The following is a 24,656-nucleotide window of genomic DNA, read 5'->3' on the forward strand; positions in this document are numbered from 1 at the left end:
GAAATACACAAATTGAAACAAAGTCTGTGTTGACAATGTTTGTGGGGGAGAAATTTACTTCTGGCTATACAAGTCACTTAATATCTGCAAATGGAAGAAAGAAAACGAAATGGAATGAAAATAAATTACATTGTTAGTGGTAGAGCAAACCAAAGTATTAGGAAAAATTGAGTGGATAAAAAAATCCAACATTTAATACAGATTGTGCCGAGACCAAGGATTTACGGGACGATTGGATTGATATGGATACCTTGTAAGTAATGCCGGCCAATATTTTCAAAGGTGACCAATGATTTTAGGTCCTTAACAGTGTTCGGGTGCCCAACCAGATACTCTGTAAAGAGGGCTTGGATTTTCAGAAAACATCCCGTCTAAAAATCAAGTCTCTTTAAGGTTGCCTCAAATTATGCTCCTAAAAGTTGAGATGCCCAATATCACTAGAGCTGGTTGAAAACTTTTCATTGACTCTTCCATTCTCCCCCATAACAAAAGTTACTTTTGAATTAAATGGAAATTTTTGCAATGGCAATTTTTGTGCTTTGAAATTTTTTGTTTCCATCAAAACAACAATAATTTGAAAACCAAAAACCCAAACCTTGCAAACAGAAACTTCATGTCCCCAACACTACTTAAGATTGCCCATCTGTAGGTCACATGGGTTTGGCTTAACGCACAGGCCTGGCAGTCAGGAATCCATAGTTACATTCCCAGATTTGCTAAGTGGCTTTAGTCAAGCCACTCAGCCTATCTGTACCTCAGTTTCCTCTGTCTGTAAAATGGGAGTAGCAATACTGACCACACTACCTTCCAGGGCTTTGAGGAGACTTCATTAATGTTTGGGAAGCACTTTGAAATCCCTAGATGGAAGCATTATCTTTATGAACACAACGTGAACTGTTGAGAGGGCTCCTTTGAGCTATCACCAGTTCCATATGCTGCAGAATGGGTGTGTACCTAACAAGCTACGTGACTCTGCTTTCACTAGCTAAGCATTTATGAAAAGCATAGTGAATTAAGAGGCATTACTAGAAACATACAAGCTATTCCCAGGGATACTAAATCAAGGAAAAGGCCCAGTGATGCAAAGGCAGCATAAGTCAAACAGGTGCCTTTCCACAATGCGGTATCTAGAGAAGAGAGAGCACTGAGGGATTTCTGAGCCTTCGTGTGTCAGGAAAGGTTAAGTGGTCTGAGGTGGAAGATTGAGTGAGGAGATCTGGGGTCACGCTGCAATAACTGTACACACTAATCAGAAGAACCAGGCAACTCCATGTCGTAACTAGAATGTATTCAATTACGTGTATATAGTGTGCAAAGCAAAAGGTCTTTTTTATTCTCTGTGGGGCTATTTTCTTTTCTGCAGCAACAAAATGTCAGTTTGAAAAGATTCTGACAGCCTGTTCCATCTAGCGGGCATGACAGAATGGTTAATTATGTTTCTTGCCAGGAAAATATGCACCGTGCAATCAATAATGTCAAAAGAGAATATTATTCCCTTCCGGGCACTGCTGCAAATGTTGGGGTTGGTATTTTTTTTTCCTTTCTCTCTCTTTTTTTTAAACACTGGTTCGGTTACATCCAGTATATATTTTTTAAATCATTCTGATCAACAATTTAAAGCCATTTGGGGCAAGTGTCAATTTAACATGCTTCTTTGTGCCTGCCTTTTTTTCCCTTCCATTTCTACTTAATGGTTTTATAATGGATTCATTTAGAACCATTTTCTGTCCTAAAAGCGCCTTTATTTTTGATTTGCCCAAATTACCATGCGTTTCCCTCTGTGAAACCTGGCATGTCGCTTAAATGAAGGTTGCCTGTTTAATAAAGACAGGCTGCCCGGCTGCCCAAATAGAATAAGTGTCACTTAACCAACAAAGACCTTTGTTGCAAAACAGGTGTGGTTGTCATGCACACAAACACAACACAAGCAAGTTAAGCCTAGTACCTAGCAATACATACCCTTCGGTCCTCCAGCTACCACCATCTTACACCACACACAGGCCATGGCATTAATTGTGCTCTCCTAGGATGCGGGCATTCAGCATGCCCCTATTACCCACTCCTACACCAATCATCCACAACTAGCATTGGAAGATGGTTGTTTGGTTAAAAAAACAGAATGCAGAAAGGGGGCCTAGAACATCAGGGCTGCCACAGTGGGGGCCACTTGTAAATTCACAGTGATGGCATGTTCCTGCTCCAAAATCGCAGCCTCTGCTACCAGAGCTAAAGGAGAATCTTCATCAGCCATAAGGAGTCTATGACACACACACAGGTACACAGCTCTGATTCCATCCAGTAGAAGCAGTGGCGTACATACACACAAGCAGTTATGATACTGTACAAACAACGTGAAGATCTGTTCTCCAGGCATTTCAGGGACTCTGTTTCTGATTCCAAGCAAAAAGTCAGTCCAGATACTACTCATACAGCTTTCTACTAATAATTTCCTACTCCTTATGTCTGTAATTCTGGTGCCTAATGTCTTTTCTGCTGGCAGTTTATTTAAGTCTTTGGCTTAGGAATCAGAGCCTACTACTGCATTTGCTTATATCCAGTGTCCGGTCCACTTCTGAAAACAGCAGGACAATACATACTGTTAAGGGCATGACTCTTGCCCATAAGCCAATGCCAACATCAAAACGCCCGGGGACTGGATATTTGCCAAAGCAGCACTTAATTATTTGCCAGACCTGTCCACGAGCTCCTAGCTGACCTGTGTCTCATGACAGATCATCAGGTCACTGCTAACTTCCCAGCAGTGCAAAAAGAGCAGACTGGAGAGAAGACTAGCACACCAGAGGAGATAAGGTCCTTTCACCAACACCTAACACTGGAGACCCAGATGCATGTTCTAGCTTAAATCCTCATCCCCCCACCCAAAGGAAAAAAAAACCAACCACCACACACCAGGCTGGGAAGCAGTATTTTTACTTGCTTTTTTGCACCACACAGAATGGGTGAATTGTACAGAGGGTGGGCAGTTCCAAATGCAGCAGGTAGCCTGGAAGAAGGAATGGAAATGACAGTGAAAACAAGAGATTCAGGCCCCTCGATCAGCCACACTCTTACACACATGCCTCACTTCAACCACACGGGTAGCCCCTCTGAGATCGTTCGTCACTTGGTCAAAGTCAATCAAACTGCCCGTGTCTTTAAAGTTCGGCATGTGCTCAAGCAATTTGCTGGATTGGAGATGGAGGAAGGGAGGGAGCCAGACAGCTTTCTGGGTGAACTAGTATCTGGAAGGAAGCCCAAAGGACATGCTGAGTGATTTAAACTACAGAGGAGACAGCGCTGTAAGAGCAGGCAAAAGACAATTAAGAAAAGATGTTCAAATACCTCCCTTCCCCCACCCCAAGGATCTCGGTGCATCTCAAGAACAGAACGGGGAGAAACCATGTGGAGCCCAAAGTCAGAGCTCTGACTAGACACAGGATTATTTTTTCCCTCAGGGATGAAGCAGAAGCAAAGCAGGGGGAGCACATGCCAGCCACATCCCCCCACCTCTTCTGACAAAAGCACAGCTGAGAGCGCACGGGAAGGCCTTCCTTGGGAGACACCTGGGAAGGGACATTTTAATGCATCCTTCAAGCATGCATTCCCTTGGCAGAATCAGGGCAGGACCCAAGTGTTTTTTAATTGACTGCTCAATGTCATCAGTGAGAAACTGCGCCTTGGACCTTGGCTCACAGGGACTGATACTGCACCAACGAAGCCAGCGGGCTGCTTAGCGATCAGCTCCAGCAGTGTCAGGATCATCCCCACAACACCTCCTCTGCTCTGCTCAACCAGGGAAGCCAGCCTTGATGCTTCCATCTGCCTCCTTCTCCCATGGCTGCCTCTATGCTTTTCTCTATGCCGCCACCTTTGCGCTGAAAGCTATCCCAATCAGGACTCACCAAGTACCATCGTCTCCCAAGAGACACTCATTAATTAGCATTACGGTAACACCGAAAAACTCCAGTGAGACTCACGGCGCTCCCATGCGCAGATGCTATACAAACATTTATTAAAAAGACAGTCCCTGGTGCAAGGACTTTACAATCTCGGATACAACAAGTAGACTAAGCAAACGTGGACAAGGCAAAAGGAAGTGGATGACTAGGTAACAAGTAAAACAGGATTCCCTCGCACAAAGTGCCTCGGTGATGGCTTGCCATCTGCACGGACATTTTCCACGATGCCCACTGTACAAACACTGTGAAAGCCAGCCCTTGCCTCAGACAGCTCCCCGATCTAGGACTATGCTGAGACACAATAGGTGGACAAGCAGACAAATGGGGTTACATTGGGAGGGACAAGTGACAGTCAAGATGGGTGTGTGTGTGTATAAATTAGCAGACCCAAAGGTCAGACGAGATTGCCAGCCTAGCCAGTGTCAGATAGGAATGATCTGCAGCCATTGCAGAAGGAAGTTTTAAAGAGGGATTTAATACAGAATAATGTGGTGGGGTAGACGAATTTTGATGGGCAATTTGGCCCATTGACAGGCAAGGAGATGTTTGGAGAAAAAGGTTCTTGCAGACAGAGCGAAGCCAACCAGAGATGCAGATGGTCAAGGCTAATCTCTTTTATTACCTCCATTTGTGTCTCAGCGGTGTGCAGCCGGCAAAATTTACCCCTTCATCAAAGTGCCACAAATGTGTTACGGAAGGTGGGAGAAGAGAAATGAGACCCACTCAGGCAATCATAATCAGCAGCCAGAAGACGATGGCTCAACACGACAGGTTTTATTTCAAAATATCATTCCGTTCCTCATGTACATGGCAACTTTCCATGATATACAGGCATTTGGGCGATTAGAAACACAACTGAAAAATATGTGTTTACTCTGTGTCTGAGCTTGATAGAAAGCAAACGCACAGGCCATTAACTGCAGAAGTGGGATTAAGACAAAAGAATGCTATCTAGCACCAATAAACAGTGGCTGATAACTGATATAAATATGTATAGACAGTACAAATCTGCACAACAAATGAGGATTTCGCCTGCTATTACAGGCTTGCTCCATAAATATTTGACTGGCGTGGGAGTATCTCTACTTTCAAACAATTCCCCTCTCTCTGTTGTGTCGGCCACAGTAAATATGTTTGCGCACAAGAAAAAGATAGGCATAAAATGAGGTGGTTGTGTCTGCTTGATAAAGAGGCATCTCTTTGTCTGATGCTCTAGGGATAAATTGGTTCCCGAGATTCCTCCCACTGACTTCAATGAGGTCAGGATTTCACCCCTAGAATTTAAAGCCAGAAGGGACCACTGGTATGCAGAAATCTAATCTGAATTCCGCATACCAGAGACCCTAGAATTTCACCCCAGAATTCCTGCGGTGGAAGAAATTATTCTTCCCTGCTCTATAAGTGAACAGTAATGTGCTCAAGAACTTGCACTTGAAAAAGAAAAGCTGCCACAAGTGGGATTTGAACCTACATGCTTACTGGATCTTAAATCCAAAGGCTATTCTGGTGATATACAATTTCTGAGATACCTGGAAAGATATTGGAACAAAATAATGAAAAAAAGCCCCAAACAATTTATAAGCACCTAGAGGATAATAGGGTTATAAGTACTAGCCAGAATGGATTTATCAAGAACAAATCAAATCAAACCAATCTAATTTCCTTCTTTGACAGGGTTACTGTCAGGGTTACTGAAGAGGGGAAGCTGCAGACATAATATATCTTGATTTTAGTGAGGCTTTTGACACAGTCCCACATGTTGTTCTCATAAGTAAACTAGAGAAATGTGGTCTAGATTAAATTACTATAAAATGGCCGTAAAACTGGTAGAAAGACTGTACTCAAAAGTAGTTTTTAATGGTTCACTTTCAAACTGCAGGGGGGCAGGAGAGAAGGAAGATGTGAGGTCCCGCAGGTGTCTGTCTTAGATAATGGAGTGGAGAGTATGCTTATAAAATCTGTGGCTGACACTAAGATGGTAGGGGGGGCTAGTACTTTGGAGGACAGAATTAGAATTCAAAATTACCGTGACAAATTGGTCTGAAATCAACAAGAGGAAATTCAATAAAAAAGACTAGACTGGTGCAAAGTACTACACTTAGGAAGAAGGGGGAAAAAATCAAATGCACAACTACAAAATGGGGAAGAACTGGCTAGGTGGTAGCACTGCTGAAAAGGATCTGGGGGTTATAGTGGATCACAAATTGAATAGAAGTCAACTATGTGATGCAGTTGCAAAAAAGGCAAATATCGTGACCTGTATTACCAGGAGGGACGTACATAGACACAGGAGGTAATTGTCCCACTCTACATGGCATTGGTGAGGCCTCAACTGGAGTACTGTGTCCAATTCTGGATGCCACACTTTAGGAAAGAGGTGGACAAATTGGAGAGAGAGAGAGAGAGAGAGAGAGACACAGACAAGAACATAAGAACAGCCATACTGGGTCAGACCAATGGTCCATCTAGCCCAGTATCCTGTCTTCTGACAGTGGCCAATGCCAGGTGCCCCAGAGGGACTGAACAGATAATCATCAAGTGATCCATCCCCCTCATCCATTCCCAGTCCAGAGGAGAACAACAAAAAATATAACAGGTTTAGAAAACCTGACCTATGAGGAAAGGTTAAAAAATTGGGTATGTTGAGTCTTGAGAAAAAAGACTGATGGGGACCTGATGATAATCTTCAAATATGTTCAGGGCTGTTATGAAGAAGACTGTTCAATTCTTCTCCATGTCCACTGATGGTAGGACTAGAATAATGGGTTTAATCTTCAACAAGGGAGATTTACATTAGATATTAGGAAAAACTTTTTAATTATAAAGATAGTTAAACTCTGAAATAGGGTTCCAAGTGAAGTTGTGGAATCTCCATCATTGGAGGCTTTTAAGAACAGGATAAACAAACAGCTGCCAGGGATGTTTTAGATATATGTGGTCCTGCCTCAGTGCAGGGGGCTGGACTAGATGACTCTCGAGGTCCCTTCCAGCCCTACATTTCTATGATTCTTTGGACACCTGACTTTAATGTTGTTTCAAAAGTTTGTTCATGTCTTATCAATTGGCATTTGGATGTCAACATGGACTGATTTCTAGCCCACTTGTGTGATGGTCTTAGCCTCTTGTGGTTACAAGGCTTGAATGGGGGGGGGAATAATAATATATGTGAGACTATGCTGAGGATTCTTCTTAGAACGTGTCTGAGCAGAGTCCCTTCAGGTCATGTCTGCTGACTCTTTATATCTTCAGTGCTCTACAAGACAGAAGGACCTTAGTCCAATATATTTGCTTATAGGACACTTGTTAACCAAATACTTTTAGTTGGCAAGGTAAAATTCAGACCTCACCCCTGATTTACTAGGCCCAATCTAGGGGACACCCTTCATATTTGTCTCCTTTTGGGCATACATTTGCCCCTTTTCCATGTGAGTGCCAAAAGAAAAACACTTCATCAGTGAGCCCAAGTACAGCTGTCCTACACCATGTATGGTGAGGAACCGGGCAAGATTCATCCACATCACTCACACAAGTAAGGGTCTTGGACTGGGATTTATGCATTAGTTCTGGAAAGCCTGTGCTGCATTTCTGAAGTGTTGGTTAAAATAAACCCCAAAGATAAAGCTCAATTTTCTGCTGCCGATCACTGCGCATAATCCTTAATGTTACGTCAGCACAGCAGCTGGCAGAACAGACCCTCCTGAGATAGAGGATCTGCAGATGGCTATCGGTGTCTCACATGGATATTGCTGGAAGTTAAGTGTCTAGGACTTGACAGCGACTCTGCTTCTGAAAAACTGTTTCTCTGTGATCCAGAAACAATGCAAGTGTTCCACCCAGTCACAGTTCACCAGTCGGCATGAGCTGGAGCCTGGCATGGAGAGGATGGAACTGCGGCAGAAAAAAACTCCTTGCCACAAAGCCAAGCATCTGACCCACTGTGGCTTAACAACCAGCAGAGAGATGAACCCGTTCTGACATGATGAGAGCTGAACTAGCCCTGCAGCCCAAATGCAAAGCAAACCTTTGAGATAGTCTGAAGCAGCTGGTGCTGGCCACTGTCAGAGACAGGATACTGGGCTAGACTGAACCCTGAGTCGGCCCAGCAGTTCTTATGTTCTGAGCTACAGTTCATCTCAAGGCCTTTGTCTCAAGACCATCTTTATTACCACAGAAGGATTTGAAATGAGCAAAAGCAACTCAACACTCCATTCCTGCCCTCAGGAACCTGGCATTGCCCAGGTCCCAGAGCAGTTAATAAACTGTGCACAGTGGATGGAAAATGCTATCAAATCAGAGATGCAGTGGTGTGGTCCATTAGACTGACCCTAGACTGAGTGGAGAGAACTAGGTTCTGTTCAGGTTCTGCCACTGACCTGTGTGACAGATTTCTGTTACCAGTCTGCCTGAGGCATCAGGTGACCAGGCTGAGGCCGCAGGACCATAGGTGAGTGCTGGGAACGCTCCCACGTCACTCGGAGGAAGAAAGAAAGCATTAGTGCCCCAGCCCTAACCCACTTTCATACTCTCAGATGCACGACCCAAGGCTGGCCAAGCCCGGGTGTAACGTAAGAAGAGGGGGAAGGGAGGACAAGAGCTCTGTCCTGTGCACAGGCCATCCAGGGTCCGCTGTTGATCTCCAATTTGCTTCAGTTCTTAGTTTTTAAGTCCTGGGGTCTTTTGGGGGCGTTTTGTTCAGGGACCTCTGCCCCCTGGTGCTCTTTGTCCCAGTCCAAACCGGCTTTCTGCAGCTTACTCAACTTTCCCAAAACACACCGTCTTCAGGGACGCAAGACTTTGTTTTCCCCCTCACCTGCCTTCGCCGTCTGACTAGTTTTTGCAGCCTCTGCAGTCCTGCTTAGCTTAGTTTTCCTTTTTTATGGCTATCGGGGTTGAAATCTAGGCTCCCGTCTTTCTTGGCAGGCAGCCGAGAGTCGGTTGTGTGCAGTGGCCTTGGGCTGAAGTCGGACTCTTATTTTCGGACCTAGCTGGAGCATCGAGTTAACCCATTCCCTTCTCTTTCCCTCCCTCTTCGGCCTTTTTCAACCTGAAAAGGAACCTTTTACTCCACACTCACACCTTTAACCCTTCCCAAAATACCTTGCAATGCCTACAACAGCGTTAGCAATGTACAATGCTGATCTGCCTCCCCAGGGGACCCCCTGAGGGAGGGAGCCATTGGGTTGTGACACCTGCTGTTTGACCTTAGGCAAGTCATTTCCTCTCCCTTTCCCATTTCACCCTTTATTTGCCTGGTCTGGGCAGACTACGGGCTTTTGGGGACAGGAGTGTCTGTACACTGCCTAGCACAATGGAGCCCTGATCTCAGTTGGAGCCTCTAAGTACTGGTGTAATAACACCAACAAACATCACTAATAAATAGAATGGCAGTATTTTACACTTACCATTGCACAGGAACACACGACTATAACGAGGTGCTAAACGAAGCAGAAGGGAAAAAAACAGATCATCCATATGCGACGTGATAGTCCTATTCTTTGATTTCAAAGTTAACAACATGCGAGCATAGCAGAGAACTAGCCACCAAAAGGGTGAGAATTTAAATGACATTCCCCCCTCACTCCAGTTCTCCTTTTAGATAGCAGAACTTTTTTTTGTTTTCCAAATACTTATAAAACTGAAACCAGACAATGGCGTTCTTTACTTATGAAAAGAATCAAATGTTTGCAGTTGCTCTCCCTCATACGATGAATACCAATTCTGCGTATTCTATTGAGAAGACTCACCACCCTCTGCAACGCAGCAGGAGTAATGAAGTAAAGTCAATGGGCACAGAAGAGTTGTCAATTTTCTATTTGATATCTCTAGTAATAGCACTCCACAATGTCATTATATCTTCCCTGATCTACTAAGATTGTATCGCTTCTTGCAGACAGTCATTAATTCTGATAAAAGGGAACTACACCGACTGAAGAGGTGCCCGGCTTCAGAAACTTTGAAGGTCATGCCTTAGAATCAGATACACAAACTGCAGTGGCCTAAAGATTAACTGAGTTCAGAAGGTTCCCTCCCGCGGCCCACACACACTCCCTCCCCTGCCCCCCCCCCCCCACTTTTTCTGCCTTCAGGAAAAGAAATTAAGAGTCCTGGTTGCAAATTCTCTCTGTCTTGCACCTTTGTTACATATTTTTACACCCCAGCAAATAATACTCCTTTATACCTTCTCTTCAAGCACTTTGCAAACTACAGGTAGGTCCTGCCAAACCTCTAAGTATTACCAGAGACATTTTACAGATCAGAAAACTTAAGTGAAGTGACTTGCCCAAGTTCAGAGAGCAAATCTGTTCTGGAGCTAGGAACAGAACTCAGGACTCCTGCCTGAGGCTCTAATTCAGGGGTGGTCAACCTGTGGCTCCGGCTGTGGTCAACCTGTGGCATGCGGCTCTTCAGAAGTTAATACGCGGCTCCTTGTAGAGGCACCGACTCCGGGGCTGGAGCTACAGCCGCCAACTTTCTAATGTGCCGGGGGATGCTCACTGCTCAACCCCTGGCTCTGCCACAGGCCCTGCCCCCACTCCACCCCTTCCTGCTCCCTCCCCTGAGCCTGCCGTACCCTCACTCCTCCCCCTCCCCAACCATCCTGCATGGCACAAAACAGCTGATCGGGAAGTGTGAGGAGAGAGGGGGGGTGTTGATGGGCGGGGCTGCTGGTGGGTGCAGGCACTGGGAGTGGGGCAGGGGAGCTCATGGGGGCGCTGCTGATGTATTACTGTGGCTCTTTGGCAATGTACATTGATAAATTCTGGCTCCTTCTCAGGCTCAGGCTGGCCACTCCTGCTCTAATTCATACTAGGCAGCGCTGTCTCACCTGCACATTCTGCCTATACTTCTGTTATGGGACAGGTGTTTTCCATGGCTTGTTGCACTGCTCAGAATTTATTCTTTGCAGAGAACTGCCACTAATTTTTGGTGAGAAAAGTGTCAATATTGGTGCAGACTCTGGCCAGTACCCACAAACTACTGGGCAGGAGAATTTAAGGGTTTTCCTTTATGGCCAGATCTCACACTACTAAAGTCAAAGGAACTTCTGCCATGGACTCCAATAGGCCCAGGATCAAATTCTGACCCACCAGCTCTTTATCTGGCAGCCAGAACACAAGGGTGGGAATCGGAAGACTTGGGTTCTATTCTCAGCTGCCAATGACTCACTGTGCCACCTTTGGCAAGTCATTTCCCCATCCGTAAGCAGAGACAATGTAGTCAAGTAGAACCTCAGAGTTATGAACACCTCGGGGATGGATGTTATTTGTAACGCTGAACAAAACGTTGTGGTGGTTCTTCCAAAAGTTTACAACTGAACATTGACTTAATACAGCTTTGAAACTTCACTAAGCAGAAGAAAAAAATGCTGCATTTAACCAGCTTAATTTAAATGAAACAAGCAGAGAAACAGTTTCCTGAGCTTGTCAAATCTTTATTTAAAACTTCCCCTTTATTTTTTAGTAGTTTATGTTTAACACAGTACTCTACTGTATTCGCTTTTCTTTTTTCTGTCATCTCTGCTGCTGCCTGCTTGTGTACTTCCGGTTCCAAATGAGGTGTGTGGGTGACAGTTGGTAATGCTGAGGTTCTAGCGTACTCTATAATTTCTGCTCTTGCATAAAGCCTTCCAAATCCTCCTGATGAAAAGCACCATATAAGTGCTAAGTATTATTAGTACCATCTCTCTCCCTCTAGTGTTGGAAATTGAATCTCACTTGCTATGACCCCAAACATTCACCAACTGGCTTTTGTAAGTTGTCATTTCTGCTAAAGGGATAAAAGAAACTGTGACTCAATCGGTAAAAATGTGTGGCTGCTTTTTTAAAATTTAAAAAAATATATTGAATAAGGGGATACTGTTCACCTTGGAGATCGCATCTCATGATGTAGTGGTTAGCGACCCCAACCAGGTAGCATTTTCTAATCTGGAAAATGAGCAGAGCACAAGTCTCATGAGGCTGCTCGTGACTTCACCACATACAAAAGACTTTGATACAGTGGTGTTGGGCACTACAGGAAATGCTAAGGCAGATAATGATAACTGGAATTTCATTAGGATCTAGAATCTTTTTTAAAAGCTAGTAATTACGATATTAAAAAAATGAACCTGACACTCGAATGAGCCACCACTTTTACCAACTGTAGGGATGAACTTGGTCTTGTGACTCTAAATTATTATTTTGAATCATCTCAACATGAGATCAGGGTCTCACCGTGCACAGTGCTGTACATACACGTAGTAAGAGGCAGTCCCTGCACCAAAGAACTTGCTACCCAAATAAACAAGAGGGAGAAACTGTAGGATGTGAAAAGAGAAGCCCAGAAATGTGGAGTGACTTGCCCAGCCAGCTCAGCAATAGTACTGGGGGGGTCTCCTGACTGCCACTAGACCTCATCACCTCCTTAAACAGAGCAGCCTGACATCATCTTTGTTGGAAAGGTGAAACTGAAAACGGGTCCTACTGCACAAGGAATAACAATGCAAAAACAATTTTGGAAAGAGGGATAGCTCAGTGGTTTGAGCATTGGCCTGCTAAACCCAGGGTTGTGAGTTCAATCCTTGAGGGGGCCACTTAGGGATCTGGGGCAAAAATTGGTCCTGCTAGTGAAGGCAGGGGCTGGACTAGATGACCTTTCAAGGTCCCTTCCAGTTCTAGGAGATTGGTATATCTCCAATTATTATTAATTAATTAAATTTATGGGCATCCCCCACAACTCCCACCTTGAGCTGTTGCTAAACATCCCAGGTGATCAGTCTCTCTCGGCTCACATCAATAGCTTGAACACAGGAAATCAAAACACACTCTTAATTTCCCCACACGTTTAAAATCTACCTCCTCCATTACTAATGGCATCCAGAGCCAGGAGACCAATCAAAGAAAATTCCATCTTAGAGCCTTAACTAAATCTTTCAGGTACTATCTACTTAAAGAAAATATTTCCTTATTCAGCATGCCTTAATACTGGGCAAGCACCATTGCTGGCGTTTTTCTTGGAGCCTTATCTTCCCTCCCCACATACACATGCTTGTTAACAATTACTCACAGTGTGGAGGGAAAAGATGAACAAGAAACCAATTCCAAGCAAGAGCCTTACTGTTGATATTATGGCAGCACCTACAGGCTCCAACAGAGACCGATGCCCCATTGTGCTAGACACAATGCAAGAGACAGTCCCTGTCTGAAGATTACAATCTAAATAGACAAAAGGCAGGAGACAGAGGGGAAGCGACTTTCCCAGTTATTATTATTAGTGCTGTGACAGTGCCTAAGGACTACGACCCCTTTGTGCTAGATGCTATAGAAACAGCTCCCTGCTCCAAAGAGCTTACAATGTGAGTAATGTCACAAAGCAGATAGGTGGGAGAGCCAGGAAGAGAATCCAGCTCCTCCTGACGCTCAGTCCTCTGGACTACACCACCTCTCTGTTTTCCCATGCGGGTCAACATCTAAAGTGCAGGAGGTCAGAGAAACACCCAAGATTAGCCTTACCTAGGGACTCATTGAAAGCCTACAGAAGTCAATGTTACATCAGTGTGAGAATCTGTTGTTAGCTCATTCCCCTTCTTCTGATCTTTGTGTCTGCTAAATGTGAGCCTAACACAGAACAGCAGCACTAAACGCCTCTCAAACTTTAAGGATATTTTGCCCAAGGCAGAATTTCTTCAGAGAGGGTCATTTTTTTTTAGTTCTTGACTAATTTCACTGGGGCAACCTTGACCTTCACATCTGGCACCTGCCTTGTGGTAGAGATGAGGCTTGTATACTCAGCATTTCCTGGGAGTGATAGGACAGAGTCTCTAACAATCTTCTCATTGCTGGAGCAGCTCAGGTGAATATCATCTTAGAGAAATAAATTTTATTTTATTCCATTTAGAGGGCATGGATTTAAGTGTTTTTTATTCCTGCAGAGTTAAACACAACATGACAAACTGCACTGGAGGAAAAAAAGAGGTAAGATTCTGAAGTAAAAGTTCCCCAGCATTGACAGAAGAATTTAGTTGACGCTGATTTTTTTCTTATTTTAACAGAATGAACTAAGGTCACTTTGAAGACCCGAGGTCACTGCAGAGGGTTGTGTCGTGGGACCAAGAGTGATCCCACAGAGAACCAGGATAAACAAAGGGTTCTGTGTCCTGTCTGCCAATGGTCAATGACCTGTGCTATCCATCCAGGCATTTATGCAGCTCTCAGCAACTTGGGACCTGAGCAGCTTCAGAAAAAGACAGTACACTTAGTTCTGCAGTGCTTATACGGTGAGAGCGTGGGCCAGGTGAAAGGATGAAGAGTCAGAAAACTTGGATTTTATCCCCGAGCACTGCCACTGATTTGCAGCAAAACCTTGAGTGATCCATGTAATCTCCCTATACCTCACTTTTCATTTGTAAAATGGGGATCATGTGTATTCTGCATGTAAAGTCCTAGATGCTGACAAAGGAGAACAACTTCACCTATGAGAAAAGACCAATTTTTGCCAACACTTTGGGACTGAATTTGTCATGGGTGGATTTTTCAGTGCAGGAAGCCTGAATTAATTTGACAGCGAGAGTTATTTTAAGCAAGGGTTGTTGGGTTTTTTTGGGCGGGGGAGAGTGTCTTATTTTTCCCCTTACTTACAGGCTTGGATGTTTTGCTTTCCTCACTAGCTCTCAAGTACAGATGGCTCAATCCAATTGTTCAGAAGGGTAATTAGATTATCAGCACAAAACAGGTATTTTTGAATCATCTGTAAATGGATCATCCCAATAAGTAACTCACCTCCCTTAAGCAGTGCCATGCAAGCTTAAGATAAAGTATTTTGTTAAATCTTTCAGTCAATTAAATATGGCCAAAGAGATATGGCATTTTGCAACTGCATATGCACAGTACATTGACACCAATCATTCCCCTCAATGCTCCTTGACAGTTCTTCAGGGAAAAAAAGACAGGTGTCTCCCTATAATAAGCCTTGTCAATATTTTGCATTATAAACAATGGTTGCCATTAAAACTGATTCTAGTGCCAGACAGTTACTCAGTGACACTGTATCAGACTCTACAGATTGCCTCTGTACTTTGAGTAGGACGCTACAGTGGTAACTCTTAGCAATTGTCTCTAACACTACAGATTCCTGAGCTAGATTAGAAACAGCAAAATACTGTGAAAATATCAGATCAGCTTCTCAAGGTTGTGTAAATTCACGTATCTTGTTGACTTCCATGGATCTACAGCCATTTATAGCTGTTTCAATCAGCCCCATAATCTAGATTTGTTCACTTTTCTTGAAACATCCACTCAAACAACTGAATTCAGTACCATCTGAAGACCTACCTATACTGGGAGAAGACTGAGAAAAGTGCAGGGAACCAAATACTTATAACAACACAGACATAGCTAATTACATTAGTATAGAATAGATCTTTTCTAACAGTAATTGTAATGCATTCAGAATCTCTGTGACCATGAATGGTGACGGAGTGTCTCTGGGAGAGTTACAATTTTATGGATACTTTTTAACAGAGGACACGGCTATGCTTATCAAATATGGGCATCTTAACATGATGTCCAAACACTATATTTGAAGGCCCTCATCAGTACTTAGTAAGCATCTGTTCTGATTTAAAGGCCCAACTGTACAGCATATTAAGGCAATTTATATTTTAAAATTAAGTTCTTCATCTGATGCTGGTGCTTGGAAACCCTCTAGAGTTAAGGTTACTTTGGTGCTTCAGAATAAGGTTAGGGTTTGGGCCATTCATGTCCTAGAGTTAGAATTAGAAATGGAACTGCCTGGAGAACCCAGGCGAGGGTTATAGTCACAGGGACTGGAACTCTCCATGGTCCTGATCTTTCTCCATTGAAATCAATGGGAGTTTTGCCATAGGTTTCAATGGTCAGACTTCACTTGGGAGGAAATATAAAGCACCTTGTGGTGGGGCGGCTGCCCCACCCCCATCCGAGAGTGGGTTAGAGTAGGCCAGAGCGGCTGTGCAGGCTGGCAGCCAATCAGGGCTGAGATTAGAGCCAGCCAATCAGGGCTAGGCTAGGCGCTATATAATGGCTGCCTAAGAGAGGAGCAGGCAGTCTCTCCCAGGCCTTCAAAGGGTAAAGGTCTGTCTCCTGCGTGAGGAGACTAGCACCTGGGACAGCGCAGTGCTGGGCAGGCTCAGGGGAGCCAAAGGGAACTCCAGCCTGCTGAGGGAAGGGCCTAGCCAGTGCAAAGGGGCCGAAGGGGAAGTGGCCCAGGGAGAGAGATGCACCTACACCCAGCCATTGGATGTGGCAGTAGCATACTGCACCAGACCCCTGATACAAGGGGTTAGACTTTGGGGTGCGGTTGACCACTGTGGCTGGGACACAGAGAAAGACTGCTGTTAACCCACCCCACCCCCAGGAAGGGGGTGAGGATGGACTAGGGGGCACTGCCGGAGGGCAGTGGCCTGAAACAGACGTCGCTGAGTGGGGAGCAATGTGGGTCTGGACACCAGCAGAGAACAGACGACGGATGGGACACCACCAGCAGAGGGCGCTCCCCATGGACTGAGCTAATTCCCAGAGCGACTAGCGGGAGGCGCCACGGTGATGAGTCCCAACCCCGTCACACACCTTTATACCAGTTTAACTGCATCCACAGTGCGAGGGAGGGGGGAGAGAAATATTACCATTTTAACTATTTCAGTTCTTAATCCAATATAGTTACAGCAGTATGAGAACTGTATGTATACCACCCCTTGCATGCACGAGCAAAGCATGAGAAATCCAGTGTTAAAATGACTTCATTAAAGACAGAACTTACCTGGTAACAACTATGACTATCTATTCTACATGTCTGTGATTCTATGATCAGTCCCCATGCTTTGCCAAGCATCTAAATACTGAACTGCAGGCTGGATGTCCATGATCAGATAAAATATCAAATAGTTCCAGCGGACTGCCAGTTATTGAGGCGGGAGGAAGGGGCGAGAATCAACAAAATTATTTGTGGACTGACATGAATTTCTTATATAGGACAGTGAATCCTGACCAGGCAAGGTGGGAAGATGTCTCGAAAAGCACACAAGAATGAGATGGTATTCGAACAAACCTTTTAAAAACTGCTGCATAATGTAGCCACTGCAAAGTATTCATTAACTTAAGAGAAGCCTTTAAGTGATCAAAAAGGCAAGAGATAAAAGGGAAAGGGTGTTTGCCATTCATTTATATATGGAATTATTTAAATATTTATCTTTAAATGACTCCTCTCCACATAAGTGCTACTTTATCCATTTATTCAGTGTGCTGGTGAGAGAAAATATCAGGCTTTGTATTTGTATTGAAGTTATACATTTGTTCCCCCTTTTTTATGACAACAATATTTAAAATGGCTAAAAAGAAAACAAGGAAATAGCATAGCGTGTAATTTTGAATGGGATTCACTATTGAGGACAATAGAAAATTCCCCCCACATCGAGAACAGTGGAAGTGCTATGTACTAAGTAAAGCTGGTGAGAAAAACTTTGATGGAGCCATTTTCCATGCTCAAAATTGAAATACTCCGCGAAATCACGTCAATTTTGTCAAAATGTCTTTTAGGAGAAAAACGGGGAAAAAAACATTCCAACCTCCTATTTCAACATTGTCAGAACAAAACCTTATGACTTTTCATTGTTAATGATCTTTTATTTAGCTTTTTTTTATTTTGGATTATGCTATTAAAAAAATGTTTTGTTTGAAAATCTGGACCACCAGTGAACTAAATACCATTATTATGCATGAGAGAGACAAGGTGATCTGGTGGGTAAGGCACTCTCCGGGCTTATCCTTAACACAGAGTTAGCTTCAGGTATAACGTGCGTGCTGCCCTTAACCAAACTCCTGTCCGTACTCAAAAATCTCTAGCTTGAGTTAAGTGGTGCTTTAAACTCAGACTAGCTGCTTCCTCAGGGACGTGGGTTGATGCCCGAGTACAGCAGATAACGCAGAGGGGACTCAGGTACTCTGTGCTGCTAATGCAAGAATTCCATGCTGCTCCAGTGTTTTGCAGTGTGAACACTCTCTCTGAGCTAGGTTAACTTGAGAGGAGTTAACTCAAGAGAACCATGCAGTGAAGACTCAGTGGGTCCTAAATTTAACACAATACTCACGTCAGATGTCAGAGTCTCAAATCATTAATATCTGCATCGCCCTTAATGATCTTCGGGGCAGTTACTAGAAAGGCACAAAGTACTGTCCTCCTCTCTTACCACCTAAGGATATATCCACATGGTATCGTGCCTTGGAACTCTGCTCACTTGCTCTAAGAGGAAGCACAATGTAGCAGATAGTTTGCTGGATTGGGAGTCCAGTGACATGGGTTCTATTCCTGGATCAGTTCCTGGTCCGTGTGACCTTTGGCATGTCACTTCCCTCCTCGATAACTCAGTTTCCCCTCTCATCCTTGATCTAGACTGTAAATTATTCAAGCCAAGCACAGTTCCATACAATGTATTTATAAAGCACCTACCACAATGGGGTCTCTGTGTTGGGCTCTCCAGAAACAGAACCATGAAAATCTGGCAGCAGAATTCTCCCTTCTCTGTGCCTGTCTTTCCCCTCATGCTCTTTGCCTCTTGTCTATTTAGAGTGTAAAATCTTGTACTATTTAGAATAATGAGATTGTGTCTTACAAAGAATTAATACAGCACCTAGCACTATGGGGCCCTGATCTAAATTGCAGCCTCCATACACTACTGTAAACTTGATAAAAGACAACAGCAACATATGGTTTAAATCCTTGAATATGCATAAATGTATCCAAAGGGCACTTATCACAACAGCCTATTAAAAATAAAGTACACTAACACGAGCACTGCAGCTTGCCTTAAAAGACCTCTTGGCAAGTTACTTTTACTGGTTGAACAATCAGAAGAAAATGTTTCTGATTAAATATTTAAAGAAAATGTTTAATGTTTAAACAGAAACAATGTTTTCTTGATTGCTTGAACCGATATTAAAGGAAGTATTGAAAACAGTCCATGTTCTCTAACGACAGGGTTTTCACTTACTGTCATCATCATTGTCTAGATTCCAGTTGTACCCACATTATGCTAGGTACTTTCCAAACACTTAAGGCACCACATTCCTCACTCCAGAATTATACGATGCCACTTCGCCAACATCAAGATGGCCAGAACATAGAGCACAAGAATGGGAGCTAGAAGACATGGGATCTATTCTACACTAGTCAAATTAAATTTATAAATTCCCTCTTTAAAATAAAAAATGTACAAGTCTTAATATAACCCAATATTTTTCTCCTTTCCTCTAAATGCTTAAACTAAAATAAAAATGGGTGTTTGTTTTTTTTTCAATTTTATGAACAAATATCTAATCCTAGTTAGAATTTGTCCATTAAAAGCTATTATAATAATAAAGTCTACAAATTTATCCTAATTATATATAACGAATTTAAATTAATAAAATATCACAATAACCTATAATAAAAAAATACAAAATCACAAACTAATTTTTTCCAAACAAAAAAACCTAACAGAGCTGGAAAACCATAACAAAATTATGCTTAAGAAAATATAAAACCAAAACTCAATAAACCTAAATGAATATAGCAAAAAGTAAGCCTAATTAGTACACAAAATAATACAAGTAAGCGATTCCACCCATCACTCACCGTTTAAAATCCCATTTTTTTTCACTACTACTAACTCCCAATTCCTAAAGCAAGTTTCACCATCACAACTGCCATGCACACTATCTCCTAAAGCACTGGACCTTCTTTGTCTAATCCTAAAAGGTGTCCTTACCATCCCAGGAAAAAAGAAGAAGAAAAAAAAGGGAACCCAACGGACACCGCCACCTTCATTGGCTCCTGCTAAATCCCAGACATCATCTAAAAGAAAACCAAACCAAACAGCAACTCCTGCCTGTCTCCGGTAACTTCTCTTCCCCTCCCTCTCAAAAAAAAACCCCAAAACAATTATTACCATCTTTAACACTGTCCAAAAAATGGTCAAACAAGGGAGTTTTTCTTTCTAAAAACTCTCTAAAGAACTGTTAAAATAAAAGCCTCTTTTAATATTCAAACTGTTTTTCCTTCTCTTCTTTATCTTTAATGAAAGGTTAAAATAATGTTCATAGTATATTCAGCAGAAGATTAAACAAGCTAAAGTTTCTATATACTAAACTTCAAACCTTGTTTAATGACTGACTTATGCTAACACCTTTAGCAGAAATTCCATCTACATTAATACCACAGACATTCTTACCGGTATGTTTGAGAATTTGTGACTGTTGTCAAACAGGCGGTCAACCAACCAGCTTGCCAACCCTACTTACAGCTGCAGATTGTTCCCTGTTGATTCAGCTTCCAAGTGTAGTTTGTAAAATGGCCATCTAATGGGACACTTCCATGTGTCCTACATGCCCTAGGTAGCGGAGTGCCATCTGAGACTTAAAATAAGGAATTCAGCTGCCCAATTCTAGACTCTTACATTTGGAAAGTCATTGGAAATTATTAGCATCAGTGAAAATTCTTTAGAAAACATTACACTGATGGATGCACCAGAAAACACTGAGGCAAAAGAGGAAGCCTCAGCCTGGGGATGCCATGAGCAGACAGCCAGTTCCTAGAAAGTGCTAAGTTCCCTCAACTCCCTCTGATTACTTCAGCCCCATAAACAGCTCCAAGTTATTACTCAGAATTACTCTGTCCCAACGCACAGAGCTGTGAGAAATCAATCGGTGCAAACTAAGCTGACTGGAGCATCCCTTTAACAATGATACATTCACCAAAGCATGACTGGGAACTGGGGCAATAACAGCTTTAAATTAGAAAACCCCAGAAGTACTCCTCTTGCCCATCCCAATGATTTCAGAGGAAGTTAGAGGGCTGTAGGATTGAGACCAGGAAGATCAGCGTAATATATTTGGCTCTTGGAGAATGGAGGAGAGTTTTGTCTGGCCTGATGATGCACAGAAAAGTCTCACTGAAGTCAATGGGAGCTACTCACATAGATCTGAGGGAAGATCTGGAGTGTTTAATCTGAATTACTGAAAATGTGCCACCCTCTCACTCTGGTCAGGGAAGAAAGTGATCTCTTGCTATCACCATCCCCTAGACCCAAAGAAGAAGGCAATTCTATTTCCACATTCCCTCTGAAGATGAGCCCTGGAGATATGCAAGGCGTTGGGAGAGAAAGGAATCTGAGAAGGTCACATTCATGAGATGCTACAGGAGTAAATAAGGACTCAACCCCTCCCCAAGCGTCAGCTCTGCTGATATCATTATTCTTCCTTGATTGCTATCTAGCCGCTCTAGATGGTCTAAATTAAGAAAACTCGGAGATGCATTTATACTCATGTCTTCATCACACAATGCAAATTTCCCAACATACAGTAAACCAGTTTATTAGCAAGTGTCTCATTGAATTAAGTTTACTCTTATTGTATTAGGGAACTTTCATACCACATTAAACCGCAATACAATAGGGTGTTTGCTAACACAAAGAATAGAATGACTGACTCCCTCTCTGAAATTCACTTAGACGTGACGCACAAAGCCCCACAGCAGAAAAAGCAGGGGAAATTCTTGGTAATACAGAGATTAAATGCAATAGTAGGGCCTTGTCAAGTTCCTCCTGCACAAGGGTGAATTTCACCAATAGGGAATACATTAATTTCCACCAAGCTCATTCTTCCGCACCAAGAAGTTGAGCGAAGAATGACACACTAAACAAGCCAGTATCTCTACATGGATACAACACATTCATCCAATCCCCCCATTGAACCACTATTCTCACGTATCCGATTTGTGTTGAATTCGAAAGAATCTATGCACAGCTAACCAAGCGCAGAATTTGGCCTACTGAGAGGAAGGCTATAACTCCTTCCATTTAAAAGGGATTCTTGTTTATTAAGGTGAAAATCAAATGAAGACCCAGAAGGCCAAAAGAGAAGATTTTTGTCCATCTGTTAACTATTTTACTGATGGCCACCATCATTGCGAATGGCACAGTTACCTTCTCTTCATAGAAGCAGGTTTTTTCCCTCCCATTGCACTTGCCTATCACTTATTTTGGTCATCTTACTGATGAACTTTGATAAATGATGTACAGTTCATCCATCTCCTAGCGTAGCACTTAGATGATGAATGGAGTACATTTGGAAAGCAGACTGAGGAAAAACATAAAATTGATATCCTAGAAAAAGAAGAAAACTGAGCGCTGCCAACAGCTGCAAAGTTTAATAAGGAAAGATTGATGCACAAAATATTAGCTGAACAAAGATTGAGATGTTGAACAGCCAAGAAACAGCGAATTCTGATTTCAAGAGCCAGTCTGTAACTATGGGGCAATTTTGAGAAGCACCAAAGTCATTTAGGACTTTCAGTGCGACGTGAGCTCCTAAACCCTTTTGATGCTTTTGAAAATTTCACACTAAATACCCATCACACTGACTTCAGAAGTTTTATTATGGATGGCTCCACAATTGTACACATGGAAACAAATGACAGCTAAAAATTAGAGGGTGAAATTCACACTCACTTTTTGTTTTGCACGTGGCTATACACCCTAGCTATCCTGCGACATAGTTGGTGACTGAACGATCAGCGATGATGCATAGGGAGAGAAGACCCCATCAATTTCTCAGATCCCAAAATGAGCTTGCAGGGCTGGTAAACTAGAAATTTATAAACTGAGCAAATTTAATCTGGGTCACTGAGACAATCTACATAGAACCCTCTCCTAAGCTATTTTTGCAGTCACATTTCAGAATGACGATGATGATCTGAACTGCGGTAATACCTAGAAGAGTCAATCATGGACCAGCACCTCATTGTGTCAGGTACTGTACAAGACAAAGAATGAAAAGATACTCTCCCTGTCCCAAAGAATTTAAAGTCTAAGAAAGAATTCAACACACTTTTATGTGAGTGCGCCAACATTTGTAATACCCAGATTTCCAAAGACAACCAACTGCAATTGAAAGCCACTGGGAGTTAGGAACCTTGCTGTGCTTTGTGTCATTGAAAATCTCCCCCGTTTGTATTTTTGATGCAAAATTTGCTGATTATTTTCCATACAATTTTTTTGTTTGTTTAAACACACAACTGCCCTCCAGGCCATTTCAAAGCCAGATATTTTGCTTCTCATGAAGTAGTCAGTTCACAATGAAAGACAGGAAAGTCAGACTATTCACTAGTTTCCCTAATAAGAATTTTTTTTCACCCTTTGAATTAAATTGTGATTTTTTTTTTACAATAAAGAGATTTTTCACTCAAAACAGGACTATTAAGTAAAAATGTGCCAGTCACCCAAAATATTCCTAGCGCTCAGCAAAACCACAGAAAGTCTGCTCATTTCTTAATAAAAAAGGCTTCTGTAAGTTCAAACCACCAAAAAAAAAAAATACCTTAAAATGTTAATGCACCACATTTTTACTAGGGAATTTTGTTCACCCTCTAATGCTATCCATCAGTCCAGGTACCCTTTACAACTCTAACCATCATAGCATCCAAGCATTGTGAATCCCAGAGGTTTGTTAGCACTGATGGCTTACACTCAGATTTCCTTGCCATTCTCTCAGTCTGGAGTCATATTGTGCTTGGTAATAATTAACAGTGAACAGGAATCCCTGGTTGTGATCTATCTACAGTAACCTTACTGATTCACTCCACCATGACTCCTTCCTCCAATTTAAGCTCACTTATGGATTCTGCACCCTCAGCAGAACCTCCCACCGATTTCCAGAGAGCAAAGATAGTTTATGCCAATGCTGATGAATGCAGTAATTTGTCCGGGGGCCGCTTGGGATGAGGCGAATCATAGCACTGACTCTCCACCACTGCAAAGTTTGCCTCACAAGAAGTTGAGCCTAGAGAAGACTGAGCATATGTGGGTCTCCTTTATGCATTACCAAGAGCAAAGTAATGTCCTGCCTCTTGATTAAATAAGAGCATAAGAACGGCCCTACTGGGTCCGACCAAAGGTCCATCTAGCCCAGTATCCTGTCTTCTGACAGTGGCCAATGCCAGGTGCCCCAGAGGGAATGAACAGAACAGGTAATCATCAAGTGATCCATCCCCTGTCGCCCATTCCCAGCTTCTGGCAAACAGAGGCTAGGGACACCATCCCTGCCCATCCTGGCTAATAGCCATTGATGGACCTACCCTCCATTAATTTATCTAGTTCTTTTTTTAACCCTGTTATAGTTTTGGCCTTCACAACATCCTCTGGCAAGGAGTTCCACAAGTTGCCCTTTTCTGAATCTTTTCCAAGTCCAATATATATTTTTTGAGATGGGGTGACCACATCTGCATGCAGTATTCAAGATGTGGGTGTACCATGGATTTATATAGAAGCAATATGATATTTTCTATCCCTTTCTTAATGATTCCCCACATTCTGTTTGCTTTTTTGACTGCCGCTGCACATTGAGTGGATGTTTTCAGAGAACTATCCACAATGACTCCAAGATCTCTTGCGTGGTATCAGTTAATTTAGACACCATCATTTTATATGTATAGTTTGGATTATGTTTTCCAATGTGCATTACTTTGCATTTATCAACACTGATAAAATGATGAAATCCCATAATCAAGACAATTCTCTAGCATAGCTGCAAGGTGAAGACATAATTTATCCACCCACCTGAACTCCACTATATACAACAGAGTGTTTTCTTTAATGTTCCTGCTTCTCTGACCCAGATTTTCCAGGTGAGTTAGTTGAGACACCAAGAGGAC

General features: G+C 42.8%; 1 protein-coding gene across 1 annotated transcript in view; it reads right to left on the reverse strand.

Annotated features, from left to right (window-relative positions):
* The window catches only part of CSMD2 (CUB and Sushi multiple domains 2), a 607,094-nt gene that overhangs the window by 465,450 nt on the left and 116,988 nt on the right, over positions 1 to 24,656 (reverse strand). The window lies entirely within an intron of this gene.

Source organism: Mauremys reevesii, linkage group 23 (genome assembly GCF_016161935.1).
Source record: "Mauremys reevesii isolate NIE-2019 linkage group 23, ASM1616193v1, whole genome shotgun sequence".
NCBI lineage: Eukaryota > Metazoa > Chordata > Testudines > Geoemydidae > Mauremys > Mauremys reevesii.